The sequence below is a fragment of the Podarcis bocagei genome (genome assembly GCF_964188305.1).
Source record: "Podarcis bocagei genome assembly, chromosome: 11".
NCBI classification, from domain to species: domain Eukaryota; kingdom Metazoa; phylum Chordata; class Lepidosauria; order Squamata; family Lacertidae; genus Podarcis; species Podarcis bocagei.
In genome coordinates, this window is record NC_138136.1 from 2761793 (window position 1) to 2782922 (window position 21130).

The window sequence follows — 21130 nt, forward strand, 5'->3', positions numbered from 1 at the left end:
ATGGGATATGGGAGGGTGCGCTGCAAGACACTTGTGTACGCAGGCAGCCCATCCCATATCCCCGCAACGCAGGGGAGTTCACTGACAACCTTTCAGTGCATGGCCAGTGACTTCCTATTTAGAAACCCCTTTAAGAGGGGACCCTGGAATCGCCGCTGCGGGGGGGGGGGTGAGTCACTACTTCACGCCTCCCCCCATATACGAAAGATAGGCTCCGCCTCCTATTTATGCAACTGGCCACACCTCCCAAAGGTGCTGATAGGTTAACTGGGGTTCGGCGGGAACCCCCAATGACTATCACAAGGAGGTGGGCCAGCCCAACCAGCTGGTGAGTCCTATGTGGCCAGAGGTGCCGCGTGCGGTCCTGCAAAGGGCTCCCACAAAGAAAGGTGTGAGCACTCATTATTGCACATTGCATCTTGGAAAAGAATGCATACAGTGTCATGGTAAGCAAAGTATGTGGGGCATTTTAAGCAATCACTCATAGTAAGAATTTGTGCTGAGTCAAAGCATCACCAAGTGAAGACTTTAGAATGAAAGGGGGCACTGGCGGAAGAAGAGGAGTGCGGGGGGAGCACACCGCCCCCAGCAGCTTGATCCCAGTGGGCTTCCATCATGGCTGCCCCCCTGCCTATTTGATGTATGTCATAGGTGAACCCCAAATCAGTCTTGAACCCTGATATCCCTCCAGCAGGTCAGCTGGAGGAGATGGTAGCTACCCAGAGCCAAGCCAAAACTCATTTACATCTGCAATCAATAAAGTTGTGGCCTAATTTAAATCCAAGAATGTTATCGGTGGTTCTTGGTTTTTCTGCTATGGCTAGATGGGGTGGGTTCACTGCACCCTGGCAGTAATGTCCCTTTCTTTCTGAACTGTGTTGCAGGGATACAGAGGCTGCGGTGTACAGAAGGAAGAAACAGAAAGTTGCCCAGTTGTCAAGACACTTGGGTGATTCTTCCTCACTTCCACCTCTGGGCTGTGACTTACATGCATTATAGTGCAGGAAGAGAAGAAAGTATCCTTGCTCTGCCTGGTGAATCAGAAAGAGACATTCCTCTTTCTTCCTGCACAGTGTTGTAATTTCTAGCAGAGCACGGGAAGTGACCTCTTGTTGCCTAGGCAACAAAAGCACACCCTACCTCATATTTCTAGCATAATGCATGAACTTTATTTATCCTCAAAATCCCCACTACCAATAATCTATAAGAGGGAGATGCTTTAAAACCCCAAATGAGGTTGCAACAGTAGGACTCATTAGAGACAGACGGTAGACAAATTTGGTTCAGTTCACATTTAAAGGTGAACCTTTAAAAGCATAAAAGCATAAAAGCTCAAATATTAGTGTAATAAAATCCAAAACTGCATTATATTGGGGAAAATTGCTTGTGAACAAGTGAATATTAGGTAAAATTGCACACAAAATATGTAAAGGGAAACTATTACTAATTTTTACGAGGACATTTAAAAAATTGCAATCAGATGTGGAAATGTGGAGACTGGAAAAACGAGAAACAGGAATTTGACAGATTGTCCCATCCTCCTCTGCCCTAGTAATAATTCACAATGAAAGATGTTTGAAGGGCTATAATAAATAGTCCATAGTCAAAGCAATATATGCTGAGCTAGACATGCAAAATAAAATAAAATAAAAATAAGCTAGAAAATCTAATGCCACTTCCATTGACTCTTGTCAGGGTTGGTGCCAACTAGTAAATGCAAAACAATATATGGGCAGAATTTTATTTCAAGGCCAAAGGCTGAAAATCACTGATAAGCCTAAACTTATTACAGAGGAAGTTTGTATCATCTGAGCAATGATTTAGCAAAGACTGCATTGTGCTTGTGTACAGTGCTGATCTACTGAATTTTTTCAGAGCTTGGTCAAGATAGGTCAAATAAGGACATGCACATCTTAAAAGCACATGCCTTAAACAAATTGCCTGAAATGTATCAACATTTTTTATAAGCCCGCTCACCCCTTTTCGTGCAGCGGCATTGCGGGACGGAGGAGGCTTCACTGGGGCCCCGACAAGGGATTTCAAACTGTAGTCCCCTCCCTATCAGGAACGCGATCTTGCCTGCACCCTGCTTTGGCAAATGGGACTTGGGCTGTGCCGGGCGTGGAGCCAATGGAGCCAACGGTGGACTTCTCTCGGATCCGCCCCTTGCCCATTTAAGCAGCCAGCACCTGGGGTCTCAGCCTGTTTGTTCCTGTGCCGGGTTTCCCTGCCTACCCACCCTCGGTTTAAGCTGATAGTCAATGCCTATGCTGTGGCTACGGTGGTCACCGTCCTTTAAGGGGCTGGGTAGGAATTTGCCCACTGGGCTAATTGGCATTGACCCAGTGGTTTTGCCTGCCTCATAGCAATCATCACAGCTGGTTGAGCATTGGGGCAATCCTTTGTTTTGGATGGACGGGAAGTTGTAGTCTCCGCCTGCCCCTCCAAAAGCTGGCATATCCCATTAAAGGGATCTGGGGGGAGTGGCCGTGTCCGTGTGCCCTGGCAGGGCCAGGGCCGAAGGCACTCCCCCAGGCGGTGGCCCCTGCGGGGGTCATCCTATTGGATGTAAGTCTAGGAACCCCCACCTGGATTGACAAGGCGTCACTTTCGGTGAGCAGACCAGAAGTATTTAGATTGCCCCATGCCCAAACCAAACCTCTTTCATCAGTATTCTATAAAGTTGTGGCCTGTTTTGACCCAAAACCCAGTCTTATTGGTCCCTTATTATACTGGTTGGGGTATGGGAAGTCTGATGCCTGGTCCGGCAATGGTCCAAGGGCTGAATCCAGATGAGGGAAGTGCCACTGAACTTTCCATAGGCATGATTGGCCACTGTGAGAACAAGATGCCTTTGCCTAGATGGCCTTTTGTTCTGAGCCAGAAGAATAAGTTGAATGACCAGATTTATGTTCCCACATGAGATCGTCACTTTCTTTTCCCCTGCATGCTCCCCAAATATACTTTAGAGCCCCCACCCAACCCTCAGGGGTAGATGTTGAGTGTGTGCAGGGGGCTCTAGGGAGAATGAAAAGAAGGTGAAGTTCCACAGTGTGAGCAGACCTCCATTTTTTTTCCCACACATGGGCAGCATTGCATACAACCACATATATTTAATAAAAAGCACACTGAAGTTGTTGTAAGACATGCAATCAGATGAGTTCCATAAGAGATTCAAAGGATCTTTTGTTGAAAGGAGGATGCACAACAAAATAGCAAATGTGGTTTGGTGTACATATATGTTAAGCATGCACAGTGGGGCAAAAATAAATAAATCCTAATTTCACATATTTAATGATGGCAGTGATTGACCAGGAAAGAGAGCTTGGGATTGTGGTAGGTTAGCAGCTCAGTGAAAACATGGTTAGTGTGTGGCAGTAGTGAGAAAGGTAAATTCCATGCTTGGAATTAGGAAGAAAGAAACTGAAAATAGACCAGGCAGCATCATAATGCATTTTTATACATCTATGCCGTGGCTGCAACTGGCACCTGGTGTTTAGTTCTGATCACCACATCTCAAATATGAAACAGTAGAGCTAGAAAAAGAATAAAAAAGCAATCAAAATCACCACGAGTTTGAAGGAGCTTTCCTATAAGAAAAGGTCAAGTGTTGAGTCCTCATAGTTTGGGGGGGGGAGGGTGAGGATGGACTGACATGATACAGATTTATAAAATAACCCACGGTGTGGATACCATTTCCCCCCTTCCTTTCCCAGGAGTCATGCAATGAAGATGGTTGTTAGAAGATTCAGAAGAGAGAAAAGAAGATGTGGTGATGACCACTAGTCTTGATGTCAGGGACTGCACTTAAATTTATGGAGGATCAATATAGGCAACGATTCGCCCCACAGATGCCCTGCAGAAAGACAGAGGCATCTTCCCTCTTAGTGCTTTGGTAGTCTCAGTGCCAATCTTATTATAATGTTAGAAAGCAGAATGTGATATTGCAATAAGGAATTGAAATTGCCGGGGTGGGGGCTTACTTGTTTCTTTTTTAAAAAAGAAGGAAAATTATACTATGGTGGTGGAGGGAAGAGCACACACCCATCAAAAGACAACCCCCATGTTCTTTTTTTTTAAAAAAAAACTTTTCATCTCTTTATTTATTTTAACCAATTTTTAATTGGTTTCTAAAGAAATACAAATACATTAACCATTAAACACTTTCCAGCAGTACATCTAATGGTGTTTGTTTTATCCATTGTCTCTAGACATACAGTGTTGTATTGCTAAAGGAGAAATGGTAGCCTCATACTATGGGACTACATCACGCTCACTATTGGTTAAACTAAAACAAAAAACCCCACCACCACCTCCTGCAAGAACTGTTCCAAAGTGTGTCCAAGCAGCAGGTCTCTCATGAAAACTTTACAACGGAGGTGACAGAAACACTTTCAAATCACAATGGGCTCAGAAAGGGCCATAGCTCAGTGGTAGAGCAATGCAGAAGATCCTAGGTCTAATCCCTGGTATCTCCAGAGAGGGCTGGCAAATGACCCTTCTCTGAAAGCCCAGAGTGGGCAATCCTGAGCTCAATGGATCAGTGGCCCATCTTGGTACAAGGCAGTTCCCTTTGTCCTTAACGCTTTCTGGAGTAGGGCTTTTTAAAAAAATCTGCAGGTGTTTGAGAGTTGCTATGAACCCCCTGAAAACCCAGTTACAAGTAAAGTTGGGGCTCTTGTACAGCTGGGGGAATGGAAGGATACAAGTCACAGATAACAAGATCCAGGTAAACTGCACAAACCATTGAAGTGGTAATCCTGTCTATGTACACTTACCTAGGAATACGCTCTGTGGAACAACCGAGAGTGGTATTCAAAGTTAGTGCTACACAGAGTAGACCCATTGATGTTAATGGACACAAACAGTGGGTTCATTAATTTCAACACGTCTACTCTGAACACAGCAGAACACATTGTAAATGTGCATAAGATCAGGTGTTAGCGTGTTTTAGATCATAAAAGTATTAAGTACAATTTGGGGTGAGGGGAACCCCCCCCCCCAAACCTCTTGGCCTTACTTCCATGTAAATGTGTTTGGACCTGGAATGCCCATCCTTAATATCCTTATATCAAAGTAAGCACCATAGAAACAGTTGATAGTAACAAACTAATAATGAATGCATTCAGGGTTAGGGTGTACTGTACTATTATCTGCAAACATTCTTCTGTGCAGCTGCAAACTGCCTGTGTAAAATCTATATCCAACTATTTAAGAACAGAAGGGAAACATTGGCTACTATTCAGCGATCTATAGCATGAATATTAAAATGACTGAAAGGGCAGGAGTCCCAAACTCAAGGAGAAAATCCTGCAGGATATGGTGGGAGCTTTAATTTAAATGGGGGTTATAATGGACCTTCAGTTTAGAATTAGAAAGTTCTATTAGCAAATTATTGGTACATACGTTAGATCACGGTCAATGTTCTTAGGATTAAGATTAATGGGACTGTCATCTACATCATCTAGAAATAGCTGCACAATCCTAACCTTGTCTTCTCTTAACTAAGTCCTATGGAATTCAATGAGGCTTATTCCTAGTTTAGCAGGGTTAGAATTGCAGCCTTAGTCTCTGTTTTTATTTAAATGAGATTGCTTCAAAAAATGTGCTTAGGGTATCATCCAAAACAGAAGTACATTCTGTTAAAATATTGGCATTTACTTCCAACATATTTTATAACTGATATGTAAATCATCTTAAAGCCTAATATTTCAGTTGAGTTTGGACAGATAAGAGCATGATAAGAAAATCAAAGAGATGCTTTAAAATGAGACATTTGTATTGGAAGGCTCCATAAAATTTTAACCCAGAGTAAATACTATGCCTAGGTTATTAAGTATTAAATAGTCAAGTGGGTGAAAAACTCAAGAATGATTATATTTCATTTTATATGTGTTTATTTCAAAAAGCAATGAAACATACAAAGGCAAATGGCAAAGCAAAGCAAATCCTTTAAAATACTGTTCTAGGATTGCAAAATAATCACAAATGAATTATTTGTAGTGTTGTAAACTAACATGCTTCTGTTTGAACTGTGAACGTCAAAGTCATCAAAGTTAGTGCCTCTGCCTTGACTTTTCAGACCTGCAATATCTTAAACATGCCTAGTCATATTATTTATAATAACTCATTTTACTTTAAAATATATTTATTTTAATCCAGCCGACGTTCAGACTTGCTGGTTAAGCTTGAGATGCACATTCAGCTGGGGTAAATTAATCTGTCAGGAGGAATATTAAAATGTTGCAAAGAAGAGCAAGGAAAACTCTGTCACAAAGAAGTTGTTTTACAAGCCATATGTTGATTAATATAATATATGTTGATTAATCAGAATCTTCTCCCCTACTTCCATAGATTGTGAGGCAAGGCAAATGAGATGAGGGATTTATCAAAGAACATGTATTAAAAGTATTCCAGGTTCTTATGACAACCATCACTAGAACTGTTGGGACGTCTGGTACATGAACAAATTTAAATATCTGAATTTAAAACTTTAGTCTAAATTATAACAGGGCAGGGTTCTTAACATTGCAAATATTATTCTGTCTTTCTTTGTATAGAGGAAATCTCCTACAGTAGTTTACATTTTAGAAAGTTGCTTTGCTTAAAACAAAAATGTTGCAATCCATTTATTTCATTTTACTTTTTTATGTAGCACGCCCCTTAAGACATTAGATTTACTAGCATCTTTCGCTGATTCCTACCGCTGGTGAATGCCAAAGTCTAATTTGTTTTCTTTTGAATCATTTCAAAAGCTACATTTTGAACCATTTGAATCATTTCATATCTGCATTTCAAAAGCTGAAATGGAAAAATAAACCACTTAAAGGCTCACTTGATTATGCTATTACATAAGACGTCCGCCTATCCTTCAAGGGTTATTATGCAGGATTCTAAGGACAGTTAGGAGAGAGTGGCTGTTTTTGTAAGAAGTGAATCCTGTTTCAACTTCAACATCACTAAAGTCAACAATACGTTGTCTGCATTTGAGTGTGTTCTGCCTGGCCTGGATCACTTTTAGGAACTCCAGGAACGTTTCTGAAACATCAGTATCTGGGGGCATTTCTAAGCAGGGCTTTTCCCCCTATCAGCTTTACTAATTTCATTACACATATGCACCTTGGGCATCATCAGCAACTCACTTTTTCCTATTTCAGATTCAGCCGTTTCTAATGAGAAGTATAAACAAGCCAGAGATCCTTCCTAATAAATATAATGTGTATAATATATATAATGTATATAATATAATATAATTTATTTCCTTTTATTTCATTGGGTAGTAATTCTGTCTGCTTCCTTCTCAAGTGTACTGTAAACTATCTGCATGATGGTTCTGTTTGCTTTTCACTTTCAAAGAAAAACTGAACAGACCGTCTTCATATATCACACCATTCACTGTTGTGTAGATGCATTTGGAAGCCAACATCTACATACTGCAATTTTATAGCATTGCTGTTCGCATTGCACGTACAATTAGAGCATTCCTGAATAGGCAGTAAAGGATCTTCTCTGAGGTCGCTCCAAAGTAAGCATGATTTAAGTGCCAATTTCAACCAATTCCCCCGCAAAAGAAATATATAAAGATAACCAAGAGCCCAAGCTCCTACCTTTCCCTGCGCACGTTGAGTTCCTAGATGGGATGCACTTCGCTCAAAAGCACACTGCGTCCTATGGTCTGTGATCAACACTACAGTCAAAGCATCACGCATGACCTCTCTCTATATATGCACACAGCAGTCGCCGCCACAAGTGGCTATCGAGAGTCCTACTTCACCCCCCTGTTTATCAAGTGAGGTTACTCATAGAAACAGATCCTTCAAGCAAACACTAAATCTCCATTGGGAGGAAACTGAATGATACACTTGGAGGAGGAGGGGGAGGAGGATCTTATTTTTGACATAGCAGATGAAAATACCCACAGCTATTGCACATACCATTTATTCTGTTAACCATGTAATATACATTGTCATTTTGACGTCCAGACCATTTCTCTTCTTCCATCACCTCCATGTCAATCCAATTCACTCATTCTTACCAATGATGAAATGGGGGCGGTGAGAGGAAACATGGACAGATTGTTATCCTAGATCCTGTATTTGCAGGACGTTTTAAAACCAGCCAGATTAAGCATCGGGAAGATGTTAGCCTTGATAAAGGAAGCCCCACTGGCTTTCTGTCTCCCTGAGACAATGAAATCACATAGTTGTGTCTGTGTGTCTTTCTGTTTGGGATTGTTCTGTTTTAACACATAAGAGATTGAAGGTCGACTACTAGTCTTAATTAACTCAAGTTAAACTAATGAGGGTGGTGGGAGGGAGAGGGAGAGATTGAAGGTTGGGGGAGGGGTGGCTACAGAAAGAAAACGGATCATTAACCAAGAAGGGTTCAGTTTCAGCTAAGAGTTAGGTGGAGGAATGGATACAGCCAGACTCCATTCTTAGCAGGGGGAAAGTCTGCTAAATGATATTCTTTTGATGCTGTAAGTAAATATTTAACTTGCATCTGGGAGAAGCCATCAAAGACCATCTGGAGTTAAATTCCAGTTCCTATTTTCATTTGGATGCATTTCAAACTAGATTCCAAAGCCAAAGTCTTTCTACTATCCCTACTCTGCCCATTCTGCTTCACTTCAACATATTATTGTCCTTATGTGGAGGCTGTACAGGTTTATTTAAGAGCCATAACATCAAGCCCTGCCTGGTTATGGGCAACTTCTGTGATACACCCAAAGCCTACAGCACTGGCCTCCACTAGAAACCTCCAAGAGCGGTGTGGTTTCTCCACAATGCCTACTATCCATGTTGTCAGCAGCATGCCTTGTTTTGGCCTCTGAACAAAAAAAGAGAGAACTATTTTTCAGCATCCTTCATGCAGAGTGGCAGAAGATATAGACTATATATGTAGAATATATAGTTAAAAATTTAAATGGCATTATTTCCGTACACTCTTGGCTTTGTTTTCCCAAGATAGTCTACGCAACACTGGATTTAGGGCTGTGTGTGAGGTTTCCCCGTGCAGGCGCTGAGCCAAGGGGTCTCAGAACGGAAGGTGAGAGGGAGGGGGCATGAAAATATGAAATATTGGCCAGGGCACCAAATTTTGTCATTGCTCAGGGTGCCATATTACCAAAGTCCTCCCCTGGTCTAAGCTAGTGCATAGTATATCAGACGTACCATTCTAAGACCTGAGAAGAACCATTCATCCTATGAGATCTTTGTTGATAAAAGTACCTGCTGTGTAAAGATTTGGCCTGACACAGGTAGAAACCCATGGTGCAATTATAGGGTGGCCTGGAACCCATGAGTTCTCAGGCATCTCTCAGTATCCTTAAGCAATGATATACGCGTTGCAAAGTATGGAATAAAATGGGCCACTTAGCAGCAGACATGGCACACAGCGGATGCATATGTAAAGTGAATGAGATGGCAGCCACCCACCTCAGCTTTGCCCTTCAAGGTGTGATAAGGCTCCTGACCAAACAATTCCTGCTTTCTCCTGTTTTAATGCACAAACCACTTACATGACTGCAGCCATGCCAGCTCACTAAATCACTTAGTTTTGCTGCTTGCCTCAGATTTCCAATGGACCAAGCCTTGGACAGGTTGCATGTCTGGAAGGTTTGAGTTCTTTTTAGTAGGTCACAAATTGTGTCAGCTTGGTTTCATACAACTGGTAGAGGAATTTTCTGCTGTTCAAATAAAACATAAAATAGTAAAAGGGGATATTTAGACAAGGTTATAAGAAAACCAATGGGCATCAAGTTTGGGGTTATCCCAAAGGATGTGGCATCTGTGGTCTCCCCTCAAGTAGGTTAGTGGGGCTGGTTCATCAGTTGTGCCTTGTGGCTGCTGATCCTTCACGGTGCTGTCTACTGAGGATCAGCAGGGATCAGCAGATGCGATCACATAAGAGATTTCTGTATCCTGCTTAATTAGCACTTTTGCTCCTCCACACCTCTAGACTAAATTTCTTTGAGAAGAATCTGAACCTGTTTCACCACACCTTCCTTCCTTCCTTCCTTCCTTCCTTCCTTCCTTCCTTCCTTCCTTCCTTCCTTTCTTGCTTTCTTTCTTTTCTTTCTTTCTGATTTATCAGGATGTTTATCTTGGCAATTGTGCCAAAGAAAGACAGCTTCCAAGATTTTGATATGGGTTAGAGTGAACAAGCTGAAGCTTAATCCATACAAGATGGCGGTACCGTGGGTAAAGAAACTGGCTGAGGGGTGCAACTGGTGTGTGTGCAGGGGCCATATTTTCCTTGAAGGGCCATGTTTGCACATGGGAGTCCTGGTATGCCAGCTGTGACCCAACCTAGAAAAAGTAGACCTAGTAGTGGATAGACATGTCCTTGTTACACCCATACTAGACTCCATACATGGGGCTGCCTTTGAAGATTATGTGAAAACTTCAGCTGGTGCAGGAAGGTGGTTGCGTAGTGTGCTCAGTGGGACCAGGTGGTCAGATTATATTACACTGGTGGTTCTGTGCTGGTTCTGCTGGTTACCAGTGCATTTCCAGGTCCAATTTGAAGTGCTGGCTTTGTCCTTTAAAGCCTTAAGTGGTTTAGTGCCAGGCTATTTGAGGGGCCACCTGCACCCATATGAGCCCACCCATTGGAAGCCCTGAACATAGGCTCATCTTTAAAAATTAGATGACTGGGCACTCTGGTGCGGTATTCAAAGTCTTTAAAAACTGTTTAAAATGGCTTGCAACTGATGTGTTTGATAGGCTGCTATTAGATAATTTTACTGCTGTGGTTGGAAATTGTTTTATTCTGGTTTACATTTTAGTGTATTGCTATTTTTATATTTTGGTGGTGTTTATATATATGTGTGTGGTATAGTTGTATTGTTGCCACCTTGGATGGACATGGTCTGGAAAGATGGCTTATATATATATTGTGTGTGTGTATGGTACAGAAAGGCAAAAGTCATTGCCAGTGGAAAACACTGTAGCAAAGACTAGTGCATTTGTCTACTAATTAATTAATCAGAGGCAGAAGCCTAGGCCAAGAATTCTTTGCAACAATTTACAAAATGCCGCTCCTCAAAGGCAGCAAGTGATCTCATGCAGTGGGGTTTTGGTTAATTAAGAAAAGTAGGAGGAGTTTCAGCAGGAGGAGATCTGGGACCCAAGGGGGCAGGAGAAGGGGAGGATGGGTCGTAGGTTCTCTGTGTTTCAGGTCAGTTACAAAACGAAAGCAAAGCCTTTGGCAAAGCCTTTGTTGTCTATACATGTGTATCTCTCTTCATCAGCCTTGGCCTTGACCGGGGTTAATAAAAGCACTGCTTGCTTTAGGAAAAGCCGAGGGAATGTGACAGGTAACTGAGAAGGAAACTGCCGGCTGCCTTTGGCTTTGCTGTCGTTATTTGTGTCTAACGAGGCCAGCTCGTCGCCAGCCTCTTTGCAGATGAAATGAAGCGATGGGCCCAGCAAGGCAAAGGAGGCGCCGTGTCCTGACAGGCTGAGGTGTGACCTGATGTATCCTAACCATCCCAGACAATGTCAGAAGAACAAGGGAGAAGAGTGAAAAGGTGGAGGTCCAAAGTCCGGACTTGGGGTACCCGGAGAAAGGGAATGAAGGAAGAGGATGACAATATGCAACACGTCATGAAAAGGTGGGAGATAAATTATTCTCCTCCTCTTCTTGGTTACTACAAAAGAGTCTATAAGCAATTGATAAAAAGGTTAAAAGCTGAAATGGCATCACATATAAAATAATATTGTCAGGGGTACAGGGACAGAGGCACAGGGAAGGCAGGAGATGGAGAGCGATGAGGAGGAATCCCAGGACAGCGAGGAAGAAGATGACGATGACGCAAGGGATTCCATGAGTCTCTCCAGCGAATCAGAGGATTCCCAGAAGGGGGCGCCAGTGGTCAGGGCAAGGGGAGCCCCAGGGGGAGAGTGTCAGGAGCGGGGGGCCAGCAGGGGACCCCAAAGCGGCAGCTGGGAATCAGGGCCAGCTTCCCCACCAGAGCGCAGCGAAGGGGGGGGGGAGGTTCCAGTGTGTCAGGGGAAACAGCTCCGGCAGCAGCGAAGGAGGAGGGCTCAGAGGAAGCCATTCTCCCGGAAGGGGAGGAGGGCAGTGAGGGGAGTAGCATAACTGTCAAAAGGAAGGTTAGAGGTTGGGCGCGCGCGCCAAGTTCAAATGTAGAGGCGCGCGGAAGTACAGGAAGCCCGGGGGAGGAGCCAGGGCCCAAAGCACGCAGGAGGGGGGAGAGCAGTCTGAGGATTCGGCGTCAGGAGAATCCCGAAGAAGCGGAACCCCAGCGGGCAGAAGGACCCTGCGGAAAAGGAAAGAGAGAAAGAGGTGGAGCAGCGTAAGCCTCTTAAACTGGTGTAGGGGAGGGATGGATTCAGAGGGGACTTCTACCGTCTAAGGTTAACAGACGTGGGGGCTGCACGCCTCGGTTGTGGAACTTACTATGAACTGCAATAAACATCCTTGTATATAAGAAGAACTTGGCGTTGGTCTTTTGTGAGCTGAGACCTGAGGCAGCCCTGACAAATATGTTTCAACAAAACCATTCCAATAACACACAAGGAAGCCCAGCAGAAAAACAGCACTAACTCCAGCAGCAAGGCTGTTCCATTCATCAGCCAGTCATCACACAGCTAACAGATGCATGGGAGAAAAGATAAGTTTTAACCTGGTGTCAAAAGGATGTACTTGATGGCACCAGGTGGGCCTTGCCAGAGAAGAGCATTCCACTGATGGGGATCCACAACTAAAAAAGGCCCTCTGCCTTGGGAGACAAGCCTCAGGTGAAGACTGAGAGGTCCACATAGGGACCTATATAGAGAGGTGTTCTGAAAGGTATTGGGATCCTGAGTCATAAAGGCATAAGGGGCCTTATGATTCAAAAACAGCACTTTAAACTGGGTCCAGAAACACCTAAACATTGAGATCTGGTCAATTTTATCCATATGCTTTTTTTTTTTTTTAAAAAAGGAGAAAATGCTTTTCATTTTACACTGCAATCCAAACCTCTCTGGAACTGTCCCTCTGCCTGCCCTGGTGTTCTCCACCAGCCTCCACATGTGCTAGAAAAAGCTTCCTTCTGAAGAAGAAGGCGGGAGAGGGGGCCAGCCCGACTCAACCTAGGATTCACTGGATTTGACTCAAGCTGGCCCAATTGCTTTCATGGCAGTGATGGCATAGGCCTGATTCAGAACCACTGGATTCTAAGCTCACTCTGCTATCATCACTTGAGGGCATCAGCCCCACACTTGGTCCAATTGCTGCACCAATTTTGCTGCTGCTCACCTTTCACAATGGCGAGGGTTATTCATTTGCGTGTTCAGACCCAGGAACCTCCCCCCTAAATAAATTCATACATGACTCAAATTTTGGTTTGGTTTTTGGTAGAATTTAGGCCACAACTTTATTGATTACAGAAAGTGATTGGTTGCATAGGCTCTGGTTTGACTAGCTCCCTGCCATACAGGTATCGCTGACCCAGGGCACCAGCATAGCTCAGCCTAGGGTGAACACCTGGATAAGCAGAAAGCCAGGAACAGGCTAACTCCACCACCCAAATGTCCCCCTGGACTCAGGCACGGGCACAACCCTCTCTCAGGGGTTGACCAAACCACTGAGTCCCTGGATTTCTTTAATGGAATACCCTTCACAGAAGGATGGCGAGAGTGTTCTCCCATCTCTATCACCTGAACCACAGCCTATCCACAACCTTACAAGTTGTGACGATTTGGTACGTGGCAGGCGAAACCCAAATGGCAACAGCCAATCAGCCAAGTGGGGAAAATTCCTGCCATGCCCCTGTCCCAACAACAGATGACACATGACGGCATAGCAAGGTCATAGAATCATAGAATCATAGAGTTGGAAGAGACCACAAGGGCCATCGAGTCCAACCCCCTGCCAAGCAGGAAACACCATCAGAGCACTCCTGACATATGGTTGTCAAGCCTCTGCTTAAAGACCTCCAAAGAAGGAGACTCCACCACACTCCTTGGCAGCAAATTCCACTGTTGAACAGCTCTTACTGTCAGGAAGTTCTTCCTAAGTGCAAGCCCTAAAAGTAGGGAGAGGTGGGAGGGTGTTCTGAATGCATGCGCTGAAACAGGAAGCTCTGGGTCACGTGCATGGGCATAAATAGGTCCCTCGAACCGTTTGGACTGTGTCCCATTGGCCAGCTTGAACCCAGCTTCAAGGGACCTACCAATCAGGTGTTGTGGCTGACCAATCGTACCCACCCACAACACAGGGTGTTAGTTGTCCAGGTCTCACCACAATACACACCCTCTTTAAGGGAGGACCCGATTTATTTTGAAAACAGTTCCAAGAAGTGGTACACCAAAGGGCAGAAGCAGTCTCCATTGGTGTGCGCTGGTATGTCTCTCATGTAATCCAGGAGAGCAAAGGATTTGTTGCACTTTTAGTCAGCTTTCTAAGTAAAATAAATATGCCCACTGAACTAACTCTTCATGTACACATCCATGTCCATGCATTTAACGTATTCATACCTTCCAAGGTCCCGATTTTCCAGGGACAGCCTCAGAATTATGAAAGACATCCTGGCTTCTGATTTGATCACAGAACGTCCCCATTTCCTCAGCCGTGCCGCCGCCACTGAGCTCGGAGAGGAGGATGAGCAGTGGCAGCAGCTGCACGGGAGCAACCTCTCCCCATGGCCTCCTCCCTTGGGCAGCTCATAGCGGTTGCTGGAGTAGGCAAGGAGGAAGAGAGGCTGGCGCCACTGAGACCCACCCTCTGTAATGCGCCAGCTCTAAGGGACGAGCAGAGGGCAGGACTGCCGGGGGGGGGAGAGAAAGGGGGCATGGAGTGGAGCACAAAGTCATGATTTAAAATAAAAATGCTTTGTGCATCCACATCTAATCTAAAAATTTATAAAATTTATTTATTTATTGGTGTGTGTTTTTCCTTTTGTAAATCTACTAAAGAAGAATAAAATAAAATGAAATCAGGACAGTGCAGACCGTGTGTGCTGTTGGTGTCATGGTGGCGCCACTCTCCCTTCTTCTGATAGGAAATGGGGGGGGTGGAATGGGGGGGTCAAGGAGGGTCAGTTAGGGGAGTGAGAAATGTCTCTATTTCCATCTGAGGAATGTTGGAGGGTAAGGCCTGAGAGGAAGGACTGTATGGAAAATATGCAGGGCCACAAGCAGCAGAATTTCAGTACAGGTCAGTCTCTTCCTGGCAATCTTAATATACTGTTCTGAAGATGATTACTTGCACTGACTTTGAATGTTTAATATTTCAAATTTTAAAAATGTATTTTGCATATTTGTATAGGTTTCTATAAATACTTGACTTTCTGATAGACAGACATTTCACTTGGAGATCTAATTACGCCAGGTTTCTCTAAAGCACAAAATGGGAAAGTGTGTTGTAACAAATGTTACTGCATGTACTAGTTAAGAGCATTTTGTTGCAATAAAGGTTGCATTCCTCATTCCTTTCTCACTGTAAATGCAGTATAGTAGACCTTAAGCGACCTATTTCTCTCAGTATTCCTTTATTTTCACCTCCCATCTTTCCCATTTTACTGTATATACATTGTCAATTTGGCGATCACTTCAATGGTCCATGCTTTTATCATTCATATTATAAATTTCCACTTCTTTCCATATCATGAGTTTGTAAATACCATTCTTTTATTTTTGAAGTAGAATTGAGTTGAAAATCCAAAGGAATATTAAATCCAGTAATTTCTGCATAGTAATTTCTTAGACATAAGGAGACCTGGCACATTTCCACTATAGCTGAAGAATAAACTCTTTTTAAAATTCACATCAGTCTTTACCCTTCCATCTTAAGTTTAGGTGATAAAGCTTGAATACACCAAAAACATGGACATTTTACTCATAAACACTGCAAATAAGTTCTACTAACTTCCTTTGATTTTTAGTTCCTTTTGAAAACCTTCAGATTATTATTTTTTGAAGGGTAAAGCTATAATCTCATAATTGTATTAGAAAGGGGAGGGAGAACACAGCAAAACATCCCGCTGGATTTAGGAAAACCATAAATGGGGGCTCTTTGTGCCACACCAGTGATTATATTGCTGCCATAATAGTTTGTATTGCTGGTTGCATGGTAGTGAAAGTGGCTGGGTCCTCTGTAAGAAAAGAAGGAAGATCAGAGAGAAATGATTTCAAGGAAACAAAGAGTTTCACTTCGTCAACAGAGTATAGAATAGTAGATCTTAATAGGAAGGATGAAAGTCTTTTCCAGGACTTTTATGAGGGCATCTTACGCAAAAGGGATTTCCAGTGTTACAAATAATTCATCACTGATTAGCAGTGAACTGCTGTAAAAATTAACTATTTTGCTGGAGGACAGGTTAACCGTTGAAGGCTGAAACTCTGTAGCTAGACTCCTGCTGTCCAAACAAAATGCTCCTCTTACTGCATGCCAGTATTTATGCAATCCACACAGCTCAACCCCATGTTGCAAATTAGAACCAATGGGGCAGGTTGTGTTTCAAAAATACCTGCATGTACTGGTGTAAACTTCACTTATAACCCAAGTTCCAAAAGAAAGAGAGAACATTGTAAATAGTTGCCTCAGCAGCAGCAGCCTATTGCTGACATTTAGTGTTAAATATTGCTGGTTGGATTAGTACATTTTTCTTGAAAGTTTCTGTGCCATCAATAGCTGTGTGATATGTAAAAACCAAACAACAAAAAATCCCGCTTTTCCTGCCATCGCACATCCATGTTAAGTATTGCTATACTAGCTGACTTTCTGCTTGTCACATAGCTGTGATAAACCGGGGGAAAGACCTGCCTGGAATAAGCGTGAATGGTGGAATGTACACTGGGCATCTTAAGTAAAGGGATGAAAATTCAAATGGTTAAGAAGCTCACACTCAGCAGTTCCCTACCCAGCTGCAACCCCCTTACACCACTGGCTCAGCTTCTTGAACCCTTTCAAGAGTCTGGAGGAGCTACATCTTACTAAAGAATTTCATGTGGATGAAAGTAGCTTTGAAACAATTGTTTTGTGATCTGTAATCAATTAATTTCACAATATCATTCTCCACTTACCTACATTTTGTGTGGCCTTTTGAATTTTTTTACATTTTTGGAATGCTATATATTATGCACTGAAATTCACCATTACTGTACCTTAAGGCAGTGTTCCCCAACCTTGGGCCTCCAGCTGTTTTTGGACTACAATTCCCATCATCCTTGACCACTGGTCTTGCTAGCGAGGGATGATGGGAGTTGTAGTCCAAAAACAGCTGGAGGCCCAAGGTTGGGGAACACTGCCTTAAGGCACCTGCCATTCAGGCTACTTACCCCCCCCCCTTCATATATATTTCTTTAACACGTTTTGCCTCCTTTACTTCAGAAAAAAAGGAATAATTAAGTGTTGTCTTAAAATAACAAAAGAAAATAACACAGAACAGAGAATGTTGGTTGGATTAAAATAAAGGAAAAATATTTTCCCATGCGTACCTGAATTCTGCTAGTTAGGAAGGCACAGATAATGGCAGGTGTGAGGTCTGTGCTCCTGTCAGTTGCAAAAGCTTTGTAAATTCTACTCCTGAGTACTTTACTAGCACACCTGGGGAGGGGCCGTGGGCTGAAATGCATTTAGGGCTCAACATTTGTTTAGCCGTATGCATTCCCTTTCCCCACTTTGTTCTTCTCTCTTTGCTCAGTCCGCTCCTTGGGAACAGCTCTGCACAGCAGGTCTTCCTCATAACTAGCAATTAGGGTTGGGCTAACTTGGCCCAGCAGTTCCAGTGCTGCTGAGCTGACTCACACACATTTGCACATTTGGGCATTTTCAGCTTTTTCCTTCTGTGCTAAGACTGCTTCTGCTCTAATAATAAATTTATTTTCTGGTTCGGTATTTGTGAGAGTTTATCAGGTTTCTAAGCAAGAGGGCTCAAAGGAAGATGTTGTTATTGCTGCTGAGTGACTGACCAGTAACCCATGTGAGTAAGCAGGTTGCTTGCTGATTGTCAAGTATGATACTGGTCAGTGTTCCCTTGAGCAAACAACCGGGGAGGTTTTTATTGGATGGACATCAGCAGAATTGGGTTTGTAGTCAGGGTTTCCATAAGCAGGTTCTGTGGCAGTTTGCAGCTTGAATCTGGGTTGTGGCGCTGGGAGCAGGAGAACCTAAGACGACACGAAAAACCCTGCAAAGACCCATCTGAGTCCAACCAGGTACTTATGGGATCTCTTCCCAGCAAGTAGTATTCAGAAGTTCATTGCTTCAGACTGTGGAGGTAGAACATAACCATTGTGGCTGGTAGCTATTGATAGCCTTATCCACCATGAATTTCTCTTTTAAAGCCTTTTAAGTGGGTGGCTATCACAGTATATTGTGGGAATGGGTCCTACTGTTTCACTATGCACTTTGTGAAGTCCTTTCCTGTGTAATTCCTGAATCGTACAACATTCAGCTTCATGAGATGGTACTGAGACTTAGGCTGGATCTATACAAATATTTTAAATGCTATAAAAAAAACTACAGGAAAAAAGCTCCCAAGGCAATCTGCCATCAACTTTGGATTCTGCTCTACAGCACCATCTAGTATCACATTTTTATAAGACATCTTTAACTTTATAAATTTAACTTTATAAACTTTATAAATAAGGTCCATATAGTTAAAGCCATGGTTTTCCCAGTTGTGATGTATGGAAGTGAGAGCTGAACAATAAAGAAGGCTGATCACCGAAGAATGGATGCTTTTGAATTCTGGTGCTGGAGGAGACTCTTGAGAGTCCCATGGACTACAAGATCAAACCTTTCCATCCTGAAGGAAATCAGCCCTGAGTGCTCACTGGAAGGACAGATCCTGAAGCTGAGGCTCCAATACTTTGGCCACCTCATGAGAAGAGAAGACTTCCTGGAAAAGACCCTGATGTTGGGAAAGATGGAGGGCACAAGGAGAAGGGGACGACAGAGGACGAGATGGTTGGACAGTGTTCTCAAAGCTACAAACATGAGTCTGACCAAACTGCGGGAGGCAGTGGAAGACAGGAGTGCCTGGCATGCTCTGGTCCATGGGGTCACGAAGAGTCAGACACGACTAAACGACTAGACAACAACAAACTTTATAAATTGGCCCGTGTAGCTGAGTCCCTAGTATTAGGAGAGAGACAAAAACTTCTTCATGTCTACTTTCTTCACTCCATTCCTAATTTTATTCACCTCTACCATGCCCCCCCTCCATTTCCTCTAAACTAAAATATTTCTTCATGGGGGAGTTGCTCCAACATCTGTCTGTCTATCTATCTATCATCTATCTATCATCTATCTATCTATCTATCTATCTATCTATCTATCTATCTATCATCTATCTATCTATCATCTATCTATCTATCTATCTATCTATCTATCTATCATCTATCTATCTATCATCTATCTATCTATCTATCTATCTATCTATCATCTATCTATCTATCTATATCTATCTATCTATCTATCTATCTATCATCATCATCATCATCTATCTATCTATCATCTATCTCTATCTATCTATCTATCATCATCATCTATCATCTATCATCTATCATCTATCATCTATTATCTATCATCGATCTATCTATCTATCTATCATCTATCTATCTATCTATCTATCTATCTATCTATCTATCTATCTATCATCTATCTATCATCTATCATCTATCTATCATCTAGTAGCACCTTAAAGACCAACTAAGTTAGTTCTTGGTATGAGCTTTCGTGTGCATGCACACTTCTTCAGATACACTGAAACAGTACACTGATACACTGAAACAGTGTATCTGAAGAAGTGTGCATGCACACGAAAGCTCATACCAAGAACTAACTTAGTTGGTCTTTAAGGTGCTACTGGAAGGAATTTTTTTATTTTGACTATGGCAGACCAACACGGCTACCTATCTGTATCTATCATCTATCTATCTATCTATCTATCTATCTATCTATCTATCTATCTATCTATCTATCATCTATCTATCTATCTATCTATCTATAATTTTATTGGGTCTTTGATAATTTTATACATATAAAACACAATCATCTCATACAGTGAAATACATGGTTCTTTTGAACCTTCGGACTGCCTTCCCTCCCTCCATGGGTTCCATGTTTAAGTTTAAATTTGCTGCATCTTTTACCATTATCCATGTATTATATAACCATAATTACCATAAATAATTCCACATTACAAGTGTCATTGCATCCCTGTCAAAGATTTTAATTGTTTACAGTGGTCTTTTAAATAAATTACAAATTGACTCCAATCTTTAGAAAATACTTGATCTTCCTGGTTTTGGATCTTCCCCGTCAGTTTCATCTGCCATTCTTCTTTTGTTGGTATTTCTCCTTCCTTCCATCTCTGGGTTAGTAGCATCCTTGCTGCCATTGTTGCATACATAAAAAGTCTTTTCTCTTCTCTTGGTAACTCTTCACATATTATACCTAGTAAGGCTTCTGGTTTTTTAACAAATGTATTTTTAAACATTTTCTTTAGTTCCTTATATATCATTTCCCAGAAAGCCTTTACATGTCCATCACATATGGTAAAAAGTACCCTCCTTCTCTTTACATTTCCAACACAATTTTGAACTCGTTTTGTACATTTTAGCAATTTTACTCTGTGTTAGATACCAACAATGCATCATTTTCATATAGTTTTCTTTCAACGAACAGCATGCAGTAAATTTTATTTCTTCTTTCCAAAACTTTTCCCAAGATGAAAGTTGGATATAATACCCAAAATCTCTAGCCCAATGTATCATCACTGCCTTGACTTCTTTTGTAACCAACATCTTTGGCATATAGCAACTAGGAAACTGATGAAGGACTAGCAGCTGTTTTGCCTATTTTCAGGAGTCCACTTGTTTCCATAATGCTGTTGGTGGATTTGTAAATAGCCAGAGACTGCAAAGACATCATAAGTCTCCCTAAGGGAGACTTTGGGCTGGAACTTGGTTTGAGGGGTACCCAGGCAAGGTCACCTCTGCATCTCTGCATCACCTGGTGGGCCCTCCAAAGTCACAATACCAGGGGGTGAGGATGGTAGCAGGCGGCTGCAGGGATGGATAGCAATGTAAGCCCTTGTTCCCCCTACCTGTGCTAAGAAGTGCTGGGCCAGACATTGGCAGCCATCTCCATTTTCTGTTCTGTTTTATAA

The 21130-nt window shown here is 42.6% G+C and overlaps 1 protein-coding gene across 1 annotated transcript in view; it reads right to left on the minus strand.

Annotated features, from left to right (window-relative positions):
- ALDH1A1 (aldehyde dehydrogenase 1 family member A1) overlaps window positions 1-7741 on the minus strand; it is a 62577-nt gene extending 54836 nt beyond the window's left edge. Inside the window, exon 1 of the mRNA XM_081213765.1 lies at window positions 7608-7741. The gene's annotated coding sequence lies outside the window, so the exon portion shown is untranslated. The remainder of the gene's footprint in view (window positions 1-7607) is intronic.
- Between the last annotated feature and the right edge of the window lie 13389 nt (window positions 7742-21130).